This window comes from Morone saxatilis, unplaced genomic scaffold (assembly GCF_004916995.1).
Source record: "Morone saxatilis isolate NCDOM2014 unplaced genomic scaffold, NCSU_SB_2.0 Contig1, whole genome shotgun sequence".
Lineage (NCBI taxonomy): Eukaryota > Metazoa > Chordata > Actinopteri > Moronidae > Morone > Morone saxatilis.
The window spans coordinates 11,396,717-11,408,156 of NW_023339651.1; the positions used below are offsets into that span (position 1 = coordinate 11,396,717).

At 39.7% G+C, this 11,440-nt stretch overlaps 1 long non-coding RNA gene across 1 annotated transcript; it reads left to right on the forward strand.

The window, feature by feature from the left end:
• Positions 1–8,985: 8,985 nt before the first annotated feature.
• LOC118330265 lies at positions 8,986–9,564 on the forward strand. Its single transcript, XR_004796829.1, has 3 exons — positions 8,986–9,055; positions 9,212–9,277; positions 9,508–9,564. It is a non-coding gene; the product is annotated as an uncharacterized LOC118330265 (long non-coding RNA).
• Positions 9,565–11,440: the final 1,876 nt, after the last annotated feature.

Below are 11,440 nucleotides of genomic sequence, written 5' to 3' on the forward strand. Positions count from 1 at the left end.
ACACATACTGAACAGCACTGTTTAATTTAAATCTTTTCCTTTATCCTCTTTATGTGGCAGGCTACAGTGCACAAGCTGGTGGATATGGTGGACAAGCAACTAAAGGTAATGGTATTTTCGATGTGATGATGTGCTAGAATAAATTTGAGTTTGATATGCATTTGATTTGCACCTACAGTGCTGGTTGTTGATTCATTAAATTCCTCTTTTATCTAGGTTACGGTGCTGGATCTGGTGTCCCTAATGGAAATGGGGCTAAAACCAACGGTAATGTCTGAGATAACTGAACTTTAAAACACATATTTAGATAAATAAATGTAAACGGTATCCCTTCTTTGAATAATAATCGTTTTTTAGGTCAAGGAGTCGCAGCTGGCGCATCCAGCAGCAATGGGGCAAGACCAAATGGTAAGAGACGTGCTGTGGTTACGTTGGGATGGGCAGCGTTCAACTTCTTGAGTTTTTTGTGACACCAAACATGTTTCTGTTTGTTTATGTAACTTACACACATCTCTGTATTTAACAGGACAGGGGGGAGCCGGAATTAAACCTATGAAAGGATATGGTCGACCACCTTTTGGGGCAGGTAACCCATCTTCTGCCACCTTGTTGTCCAGGATCATAATATTCCCTTTGACACACTGACACATGTGTACTTCTGTAATTTTAAGGCCCAGGTGTGGGGATGGGAGCCTCCAGAGGTCTTGGAGTACCTCAGCTTGCCAGGAACCAGAGAACTCAAGGTGAGTGTAGGCCATGAAACAGCACACTGAGGTCAACACCTAATACACCAGTAACAACATCTTCATTTGTGTTTCCAGCATATGGCGGTAATGGTTACAATGGTTATGGAGCTCGTCCCATGGGAGGTGAGTCATACACATGTATGCTTATGGAATGATGGATAAAACATAAATGTTATTTGTTCTTATGTGTATTCTGTATTTATAGGCTACAACGGTGGTTATGGCAATGCTGGTCTGGGTCTCGGACCTCGGTATGGCAATGGAGGAATGAAGGGACCAAAGCAAGGTAGGAATATCTTTACTGTCAATTGAAAATTAAATATCTCCAATTTGGTTATTTTCATGTTTTTAGATTCCTGAACCCTTTTGACAACTGTTACAATTTCAGGCTATGGTGCTGCAGCTGGTGTGCAGAATGGACAAGGTGCCAATGGTAAACTTACATAATGCAATATATCAAGCATATAAACTCATACATTTGACAGGAATCTATTAAAATAATCTACAATCAATGTGTTCTAAAAGGTTATGCTGGAGCCAGAACCCCGAATGGGAATGGAGCCTTGCCAAATGGTGAGTCAATATGCAAGAAATGTATTATTCTTTATCTTATTCCATTTATAGAATGAGGTTAATTATTCTTGCTGTTTATGAAACTATTAAGGATATGGATACCCCAATGGTGGAGCTACCAAGCCAGCAAAATCAGGTAAATGTACAGTCACATTTACATACATGTAATACCTTTACATAATATTGAGGGAATTGTTCTCAGATAGAAAAACACTAAAAATAAGTTTCAGGAAAAAATTAATAACTTTAGGTCAAATAAGAGAATCTGTGGATCTCTTTTTGTGACTTTCTTAATGTGATGATTTCCTTTTTTAGGTTATGGCAAAATTCCAAATGGGCATGGTGCCAAACCCAACGGTAAGACTGTCACTTAATTTAATATCTAATCATGATTCAAAATACTTGCATGGCATCTCAATCAGAATATGAAGTAATTTGCTTCCATGGACATGTTACAGGATATGGACCCACCAGAGGAAGTGCAATGAGACCCCAACCAGGTATTATTTGTATTGTCACAGAATGTAGTTCTAAACACATGATGGATGTTTTTGTAATGATTTGTTTAATCTCTAGGATATGGAAATGGAGCCGTTCCCAATGGATATGGAACTAAACCCAATGGTAATTGATCATTTTAGAGTTAAAGGGCCAGTGTGTAGGATTTAGTGGCATCAGATCCTCCTAAATGTTACACACTTGGCCTTTAAGGTGTTATAAATGTTCCTCCGTTTCAGTGGCATTGTGTATTTATGTGTTGGTATGTTTGACCCGAGGTCATGGAGCTGCAGCTGGAGCTGGAGCTGGTGTTTCCAAAGGCTATACAGCCAAACTCAATGGTAACAACCAGTTCAAAAATGCACCTTATGTACAGTAATACATAGTTTATTACTATTAAATAAGATTTCAAATGATTTTATTACTATAATTTTATATGAAATGCACATTGATATATGCATTTTCTATGTGTGCATGTGTCATAATTAAATTAAATTAAATTATTAAGTTCTCTTGTTTAGTTCTGTATTGTGATTTGATTTTAATGTGGCTTGGATAATTCACAATAAAAACACTAATTACTCACTAATTAAAAAAAATAATTGTTTTAACATGTTTTTTTAATTTAAGGTTACAGTCAGTCATTGGAGAGAGACAGTTGATTGTTAAGTCTCATTCGTCACAAACGCCACCTGTTTTTTTCATTTGCCATAACCCAAAGCATCTGTGTTTGACGACCTGAGAATGAGACTCAACAATCAACTATCCTTCTCCAGAATGAGTGACCCCGTCTCTAATTATGACACAATAAATGCATACATACGTCTTGTATTCTACTTTATGTATTTGTTTGATTTATTTAGATTTTAGTATTTTAAATCCTCCATAATTTCCAGGTTGCTAACTTCTCGTTATATTTTTTCTCAAGGTCATGGAGTTAGAAATGGTGCTACACTTGGTGGACATGGAGGTGAACTCAATGGTTATTCATTAATAATCTCTGAGTGTCTACCCTGAAAAAGTTTCATTGCAATTACACTGACATTTATAAACCATCGTCTGCAGGAAACGGAGGGTCAAACGGAGGCTCAAAACCTCAGACTACCAAAGGAGTTGGAGCAGTGTCCCCAAGTGAAGGTGCTAAAACACTCGGCACTGGTGAGGATTCTGCATAATACATAACACACATGCAATGTTTGTGACATCCAAACTGAAGCACTTTTAGCTGTGTCATCACACGAGTGAAAGGAAGGAAGAGAATAACGATGTTACGAAAAAGCAGGAAACAAAAGATACAACTTTTTGTGTTGATCTGCAAATCATGTGTTTACAATATTCTGCAATGGGATTCAGGAATGTGTTGATATGTCTCACAGGTTATGCTGTTCCTGCTGGTGTACCTAACGGACAGCTGGCTAAAGCAGCCAATACTGGTAAATGCTCCTGCACATTCTTGTGTTTTGTGTCATCTCTCATGTCATTATATTCCATTAAAGTTACATTTTTGTCCACATATCTGTTTGGTTCCCAGGTTACGGCGTGATGCCAAATGGGAAGAGTACAGGTGCGTCCAATGGAAAGGGCCTCAAAGGTGGAGTTCTCTCTCCTGAGCAGCCGAGTGCAGCACCAGAGGAGGGTGGGGTTACACCTCAACAAGCAATAACTCAAGGTGCTGCACCTGTTGCCCCCGAGCCGACGAGCGGTATTGTTGTTATGGTGACACAAGAGAAATATCAAAAGCTGCCTGTGCCTGTGCCTGTGCCACAAGGAAAGAGCTACAAACAGACCCCACAAATCCCTCTGGCTACACCAGAACCAGCACCAGCAATTCCTCAAGGCAAAGACCCAAAGCCTGCGCCCGAAGCCACACCTGAACCAGCACCCACAGCTCCGAAGGCAGCCACATCTGGGCCTGCACCAGTGGTTCCCCAAAGTAACCCAGCACCAGAGCCAGGAGCAGTTCTTCCTAAAGGCAAGTACCCTAAACCTGAATCTGTACAGCTTCTGTAGCGGGGAAAACACCAGTGGCTCTGCAGTTCCACTCTGGTTCCACAAATAAAAGTACTAGCAGAGCTTTGGTTGTTTCAGATGTGCTCTTTGTTTTTGAATGAATGGGGGCAGTAGTGAGTTGTAAAATAATGCGTGTACAAAAATGTTGATGACCTCTAGGTTATGTGACTGGAAGTGCTGTGCCTGAGCAAAAAGGTGCAGAGGCAGATGTTCTTTTTGGGGTAGACAGCACTAGTGAGGGCGATGTTGCCCCTGAAAGCACCAAAACCCTGAAAGACAAAGCTGTTCCTGAAACAGTGGCAGCTAAAAACACAGATAGCCTCACCCCTGAAGAAACGCAGACTGTGGGTGTGCCTGTGGGTGTGCCTGAGGTTGCAGCAGAAGAATCAAAAATCAAAAGTCAGCCTGAGGCAGGACCCGACAGGCTTGGGGTCAAAGGTCTCCCTGCAGGAGATACTGGGGAAACTGGTAAACTAACTCTTGATTTGGGTGTGTTTACTAGTGTTGTATTGCATGTGTGAATGTTGATTGAATCCTGTGTTTGTTCTAACTCGAAGTCTGTTGCAGAATTGTGGACTTCATGGTCACTCTGAGGCTACGTTCATACTGCAGGCACAGTGGCCAAAAGCTGATTTTTAAAAAAAAAATGTATTACAGTGTTAACAGCGCAAATCACTGATCTTTTCAATTCTGATTTTGGCTGCTTTCATATGTGGTCCGAATCAGATACAGGTCTGATTTTATGTGACTTTTACGTCACTGTAGACATTCATCATGCGGGAATCTGATCTGGGCTACATTTTCAAAATTAACATAAACAGCTAGACAAAAAAAAAACAATCTGAGAAATGAATTAGAACTGAGCTCTAAAGTTTTCAGTGTGAATGTAGTCTACACTGCAAGAAGAAGTGTTTTAATGGCTAGGGTTCAGTCTAACTGGCAATATTCACAGACTATCTACACCCATTAAGGTGAATTTTGTTTTAATTTTGCAGGTATAATGACGTGTGCAGATTGAGAAGTATTAACTCGAGAGTGAATCCTAGCCAATGCTCATGGTTATAATTGTTTTCGTTCGACATATTTTTATTAGTTGTTTGTTTCTGTGTCGCATGTTCTCTTCAGAGTTGTCTGAGAAAATGACCAATAACTTGTATGTGTTTATCTCTAATGTTTTCTTAGTGAAACTCTCACCCAACTTTGTCATATTCACATAATCAACATGTCAGCGACTTTTTGGGAAATCCGCTTATTCGCTTTCTTGCTGAGCGTTAGATAAGAAGATTATACCGCTCTCAAATCTGTCCATTAAATACAAACCGGAGCTAGAGAGCTCAGTTTAGGACAGTGGTTCTCAAACTTTTTCTGGCACACCCCCCTTCAGAAACCCAGAAAGTTCAACCCCCAACCACCACAACTTTTATGAGTCATTCATATATCACCAATGGCAGGAAGGAAGTAATAAATAAGGATACAAGTTTAACTTTAGCGGAATAAAAGTCGGCATGATACTATCAGTAATGTCTTGTTTGTTTATTTCCCCTGGATAAATCATATTTGTTCAACTTAGTTCAACTCTTTGTGCTAAGCTAAGCTAACTGTCTCCTCGCTGTATGCTTACATTTGATTTTACAGACATGGAGTCGTGTCAATCTGCTCATATAGGTTCATTCTTGGCAAGTAAATAAGCGTTATTTCCCGAAACTGCAAACTATTCCTTTAACATTGGTTGCAAATAAACCAGTTCAATACATTTTCATTTGGTGCATTCAGTGCATGAGTTGAATTTTAAGTGTAACCCACTGGGGTGTTTGTTTGTTTTGTTTGTTTTTAAATTCCCATTGTTTAATGATGTTGCAAGTATAACAATTTAAGAAGAGATTTGTACATCGATCATTTCAGCTAAGCCTTGTCTGTCTGCCTGTCAACTCTAAATTTCAGAGAACGGGAGGAAGGAACTTCGATTCTCCAAGGGACAGGGAGCTAATCAGCCAAACTGGTAAAAACAAACAAAAAAAACTATTTGTATTTTTTCTGTTGAACAATAAAATAACCTGAGCTTCACTTCTGGCCGATTGATATAGTAACATTCATGCCCCCCACCCCCCGCCCAGGATGAAATGTAACAACACTGGGGATGTATCGCCATCCTCAGTCCACAAAACTCATGACATTCCCATCAGCTTACTCCTGGTTTGTGCCAAACTAGCAAATGTTAGCATGCTGACAGAACGATACACAGGCTGAGCTGTTATAGCAATGTCATTGTGAGCACGTTAGCATGCCGACGTTAGCATTTAGTTCAAAACACGATTAACCTAAAGGTCTTAGTTGTTAAGCCTTTTAACAAATATTAAATAGTAATTATTAGCGTCTGTTAGCATCTGACACCACCCATGGGGTTTTGACAGTGTGCCAGTGTTACTAATGGGAGCTGTTATACATCAAACGGTCCAAATACATGTACACCAATAACAGTACAGCTTTTTCTTTTGGTTTTACATTTCCCCCCAAATTACAGCAACATTACAATAACACAAAGTCTGCTAGTTTTATGGTGTTTGTTTCGCTTTGAAAATCTTGAATTGTGCTGGTAATACATGTTTACATTGCTGTTCTAGACTGTGGACCATCAGGAGTACCAAATGGACAATGGATGAAAATACCTAGACCTGGTAACTAAAACTATATATAACAACCATGTGCCAAAACAATGATCAAGCACTTGCGTATATTTAGTTCTACTGCATGTACAATGTATTTTTTTTAAAGGAATTGTTATATATAGGTATATATTTTTAAGTAGTGCAGTGAAATATTTGAGGGAGCTAAAACTTTATATTCACCCACTGATGGTCTGTAGTACATATCTATAACCCTACATTAGTCTGGTCACCTAGTCGACTTGAATATTAAACAGTCCAAACACATGAGGAAATTTGTGCACACATTGTTTTGTCTTTGTGATTCAAGGTTATAATGCGGGTGCTGAAGCATCCACTGGCACAAACACTAAAGGTACTTGATCATCAGTGACCCAGTTTATGGCACACATTGTACTGTAAAAATACATATATTATATACTCATTGTATTTATTTATGATTCTTTAATTTGTTTTGAGGTTATGGAGCAGGAGCTGGTGCTCCGAACGCATACGGTGCTAAATCCAACGGTAAATTTACTTTATTCTTCATTCTCAATATTCATGTGTATGAAATGTTCACAGTGGAGCATTTTGCTGATGATAACTGCAGCGTACTGTAGATTTGTGTAGGCCTGATATTAGTGATACTGTGTCATTGTTTAGGATACGGTGCCAGTACAGGGGCATATGCAAATGGAGAAGGATCTAAAGCAAACAAACCAGGTAAGGAGCCTGGAACTTCCCACCATATTTATACGCGTTTGCTTTTCCATGGTATAAAGCTGAGTGTAAAGACCTTAGCAAATTACGTCTTGTTCAACCAAAGGTTATGGAGCAGGAAGCTTCGCTGTCCCTGGACTCAGCAATGGATATGGAGCTGGTAATATTGACTGTCAATATAAACATGTTTCTGATATGGTTGAAGTTTTCTCTTTCACTTCAAACTTCATTAATAAGTACCTTACATTGTACATATGTGTGCAGGACTGGGATATCCTTATGCAGGGAAACCGCAGCAACCCGGTGAGACCTCATAGGTCATAGAAATAATTACAATCTAATGTGTGGAATGTGTTTTAATAATTGCTCTGTATGCTGTCAGGTTACGGACAAGGAGCGTACCTTGGAGCTGGATATGGAAATTCATACGGAGGTGCATTGTCTTTGAATTATGCTTGTGAGCTGATGATATGTTAGGCCTACATTAGCTTTATGAACTGTATTTGGACTCCCAAAAGCCCCAAAATCTTTATTGCTATAGTATAAACAGAGTTTTAATTAAATTGTCATTTTTTCTCAGGAAATACAGGTCTGGGTGAAGCAAGCAAGTCCAAATCAGGTAGGCTTTACACTCATTTTGTTAAAGTACTGAAAAAATTACACACTGTGTAAATGAACTGGTAGGTGAGATAATCCCATAGTTGCTACTTTGTTATTGCAGTCTAAATTCAGAGCACTGAGGTAGTTTATAATGTCTGTTTTGCAGGGAATGGAAATGGCAATGGCTATAGGACTGGGGTACAGCCTGACTATGCAAGTAAGAATACATTTAGTTAAAATTGCAACAATTTTTATTTTGTGAGAATTACAGTAAATGTCAACATTTCCTCTTTTCATTTTCCAGGTCTTGGCCAAGGGGTACCCGCTGCGAATGGCAAATCAGGTATAATATGGGCGGCAACTGAGTATACAATTTGAGATAAATATAACAAAAGGGGTAAAGTAACTTAGATCAACATGGATAGTGAGTGAAAATAATCCAATTTACTGCTGATTCTGCAGGTGGCGCCAGACAGGTTCCTTATAATGGAGCCCCAGTGGTTCCTGCTGGAATAGATGGTAAGACCAAGCACGTATAACAAGATTTTAAGATTTTAATCATCGATATTGACAGAAGAGTGAAAAAAGAACAAAATAAAAACAAATATAAGAGTGTCTGAAATCCAAAAGGCTGATATGCAGCACAGTGTTGTTCCTCAGGAAACACTGAATCATGTCTGTTTGGGCACATAAAGCATCAGTGGAAGTTTTTTTTCCACTCTTTAAAACTAAGGAGCTGTCTAACTCACAGCATTTGTTGTACCATACTGTCTCAGTATCTCGGGTCCAATTTGCAGGTCTATCAGTGTGTTTGCATTCACTTCAGTATTCTGATTATTTCCTGCTTTCTGCAGTAAGGTCATTTCAGAAACAGGTCGAATAATATGTGCATGTTAGCAGCATATTCATCTCAAGGTGTAAAAGTCAATAGATATGATACACAAACATTTCCTGTGTACTCGCGCAGGTGTGAGTCAGTTTGAGCCTCAGTCCGCTGGCCTTGGTCCAAATGGAAAATTGGGCAGCATGTATGGTGGTATGTATAACTATATTGCTGTCAAATCTTTATTAACACATAAAGTCAGTGAGGAAAACACCAATATGACAATATCAATATCACGTCAAAAAGAAATACTGAACGTATTAACATAAACATTTATTGCACCAGAACAAAAACTTTTTCCGATGTTACAGGAATGGGTGGGTTGCCTTTTGGTGGTCAGCCCCTGGGAATGGATGCAGAGAAATCAAACGCCAAGTACGGTGAGTGCTCATGGGTTGTATTTTATCACTCCACTATAATGTAGCTTGGACAGGAAAAGGGAGTTTTATTTATGGAAGAACTCCGATATAAATCTTCTTATAGTAAGTTTATTTCTCATTGTTCATGTGCCAATTATTCTGTGCTCACTGATGTAGGCATTGGTGGGCTGCAGTTTGGTGGACAACCCCTCAACACAGGGACTACTGGCACAGGCCATTATGGTATTTCTATGTTATGTTATTATTTAATTCTTTCCTTTTTGTTTGGTTATGCAAACACTGTGTGTAGGTCTTGATCAATACTGCCAGGATATATTTCTATAATCCTAATTCCTCAGGGTATGTTGATTGAATATATATATATCAAAGTGTGTTATAGCCCACTAAGGATCAATATAGGCGTGAATGGTCAGTCCATGTGTATCACAACTGTTTGTCTCTCTTCTGTCCAGGATATGGTGGAAGCCCCTATGGGCCTGCTTCTGGCAAATCGTCTGGAAAATATGGTGAGTCATTTGTCTTGAGCAATCAAACACCACCATGAGTACCTCCATACACAGAGCTGCAAAGGTTTTGTGTCTTGAGATATTAATGATATTAATTTAAAATATTTGCAGGTGGTCTTGGTGCTGGTATGGGAGGGGATCCTGCAACTGGAAAATATGGTCAGTGTGGCTACAGAGAGCATTCTAGAAATACAGACACTGATATGCTGATAAAATTAAATCCAAAATCTACACTTGACTTTGAAAAGGCTTCATATGAGAGTCCATTTTGAGAGGCCATGTGATCATTTTATACTCTTTTCCTTTGATCTCTGCTCAGGATACGGTGGGTTCCCCAACGGTGGGCAGCTTCTTGGTCTTGGCAGTAATGGAAATACAGCCGGCAAATATGGTGAATAATTAGCTTGTTCTGAATCTCAGTCAAAGTTCCCCCCATAATCTTTTATTATTTCTCTTCTTCCTCTGTTTCTCCCCCTGTTCTTTAGGTTATGGAAGAATGCCTTATGAAGCTCAACCAGCTGCTCTGGGCCCTGAAGCCAAATCTACTGGAAATTATGGTAAAAGAAAATACAATACAATAAAAAAAGACAAACATACCAGTTTATGCAGCATTTGTTATTTTACCTTTTGTTTAATTAATTTAATAATACATTTTCTTCCAGGTCAGGCTGGGTCACCGTATCAGCCTGAAACTCTTGGCCTTGGACAGAATGGAAAATTAACAGGCAAATACGGTGAGATGCAGCAAACATGACCGCTACCTTCGAATAGTCGTTTGTTTATTTTTTTGGTTTAACTTGTCGTCTTTGTGTGGTTGCCAACTGCTAAGGTGGCGCTGAAGTTCCTTATGCACCACAAACTCTTGGTTTTGGAAGTGAAGCAAAATCTTTGGGAAAATATGGTATGGTGCATCCTTTTATGTGTTCTTCTCGTATCAATCATTCTGCCCCATTTTTTACATTTACTAAATGGTTTCACGTCACTCTCTCTACAGAGAACCAGGGACCATACCAGTCGCAGCCCCTTGAATCTCAATCTGAAGGCAGATCTGGTGGAGAATATGGTATTTTGTCAATATTGCAACTAATTGCCTGATCAGTTGGTTTAGACGTGTACAAAAACATTGCATTTATCTCTTAAACAGATACAGCTGGCTTACCTTATGAGCCCCTGCCTCTTGAGCCAGATTCAGCCGGAGAAGGTGCGTCAGGGAAAAAGATTCACAGCACAAATATACCGTAGAGCCCATTCTCTTCTTCTTACATGTTTTTTTTCCCTCCTGATATTAGTGAAGGAAGAGGCACAGACTCCAACAGTCGAAGGCGACGGGGCGGCCATTGATAGATATGGTAAGTATAGTGTGTATTTCTGCATGGTTGTCTCCTGTAGCTCCACTGCATTCAGGTAATGTTTCACTGTTTGTCACTTTCAGAAAATGTGGGCTATATAAATGGACAAGTGCAGCCAGAAGGTAAAACTAAGAGCACTTTCATCCTAAAATTTTAATTGCAAACATTACATAGGCAATAACTTAATTTACCTATTTTTCCCCTCTATCCTGTCCTCCATAGTTGTTTCATTTCCTGCAGCTCCCACTCCCAGCCCCGCCCTAGCCTACCCCTCTGACCCATCCTATCTTCCTGTGGAGTCCTCCTTCACACCTGATGTGCTGCCTGGAGCAGGTGTTGAGGACCTGCCGGGCGCTGCAGGCCTCGCCCTTGACTCTGCACCTGCTACAGAAACACAGGGCGTGGCTCAGGTGCCTGAGCAACCTGATGACCTGCTTCAACATCAGCTTCCACGTCAGATACACATTCAGCAGCATCTCAAACTGCATTTTCACCAACAAGGCAAGTCCTGGAAAGGTTAAAGTATTGAA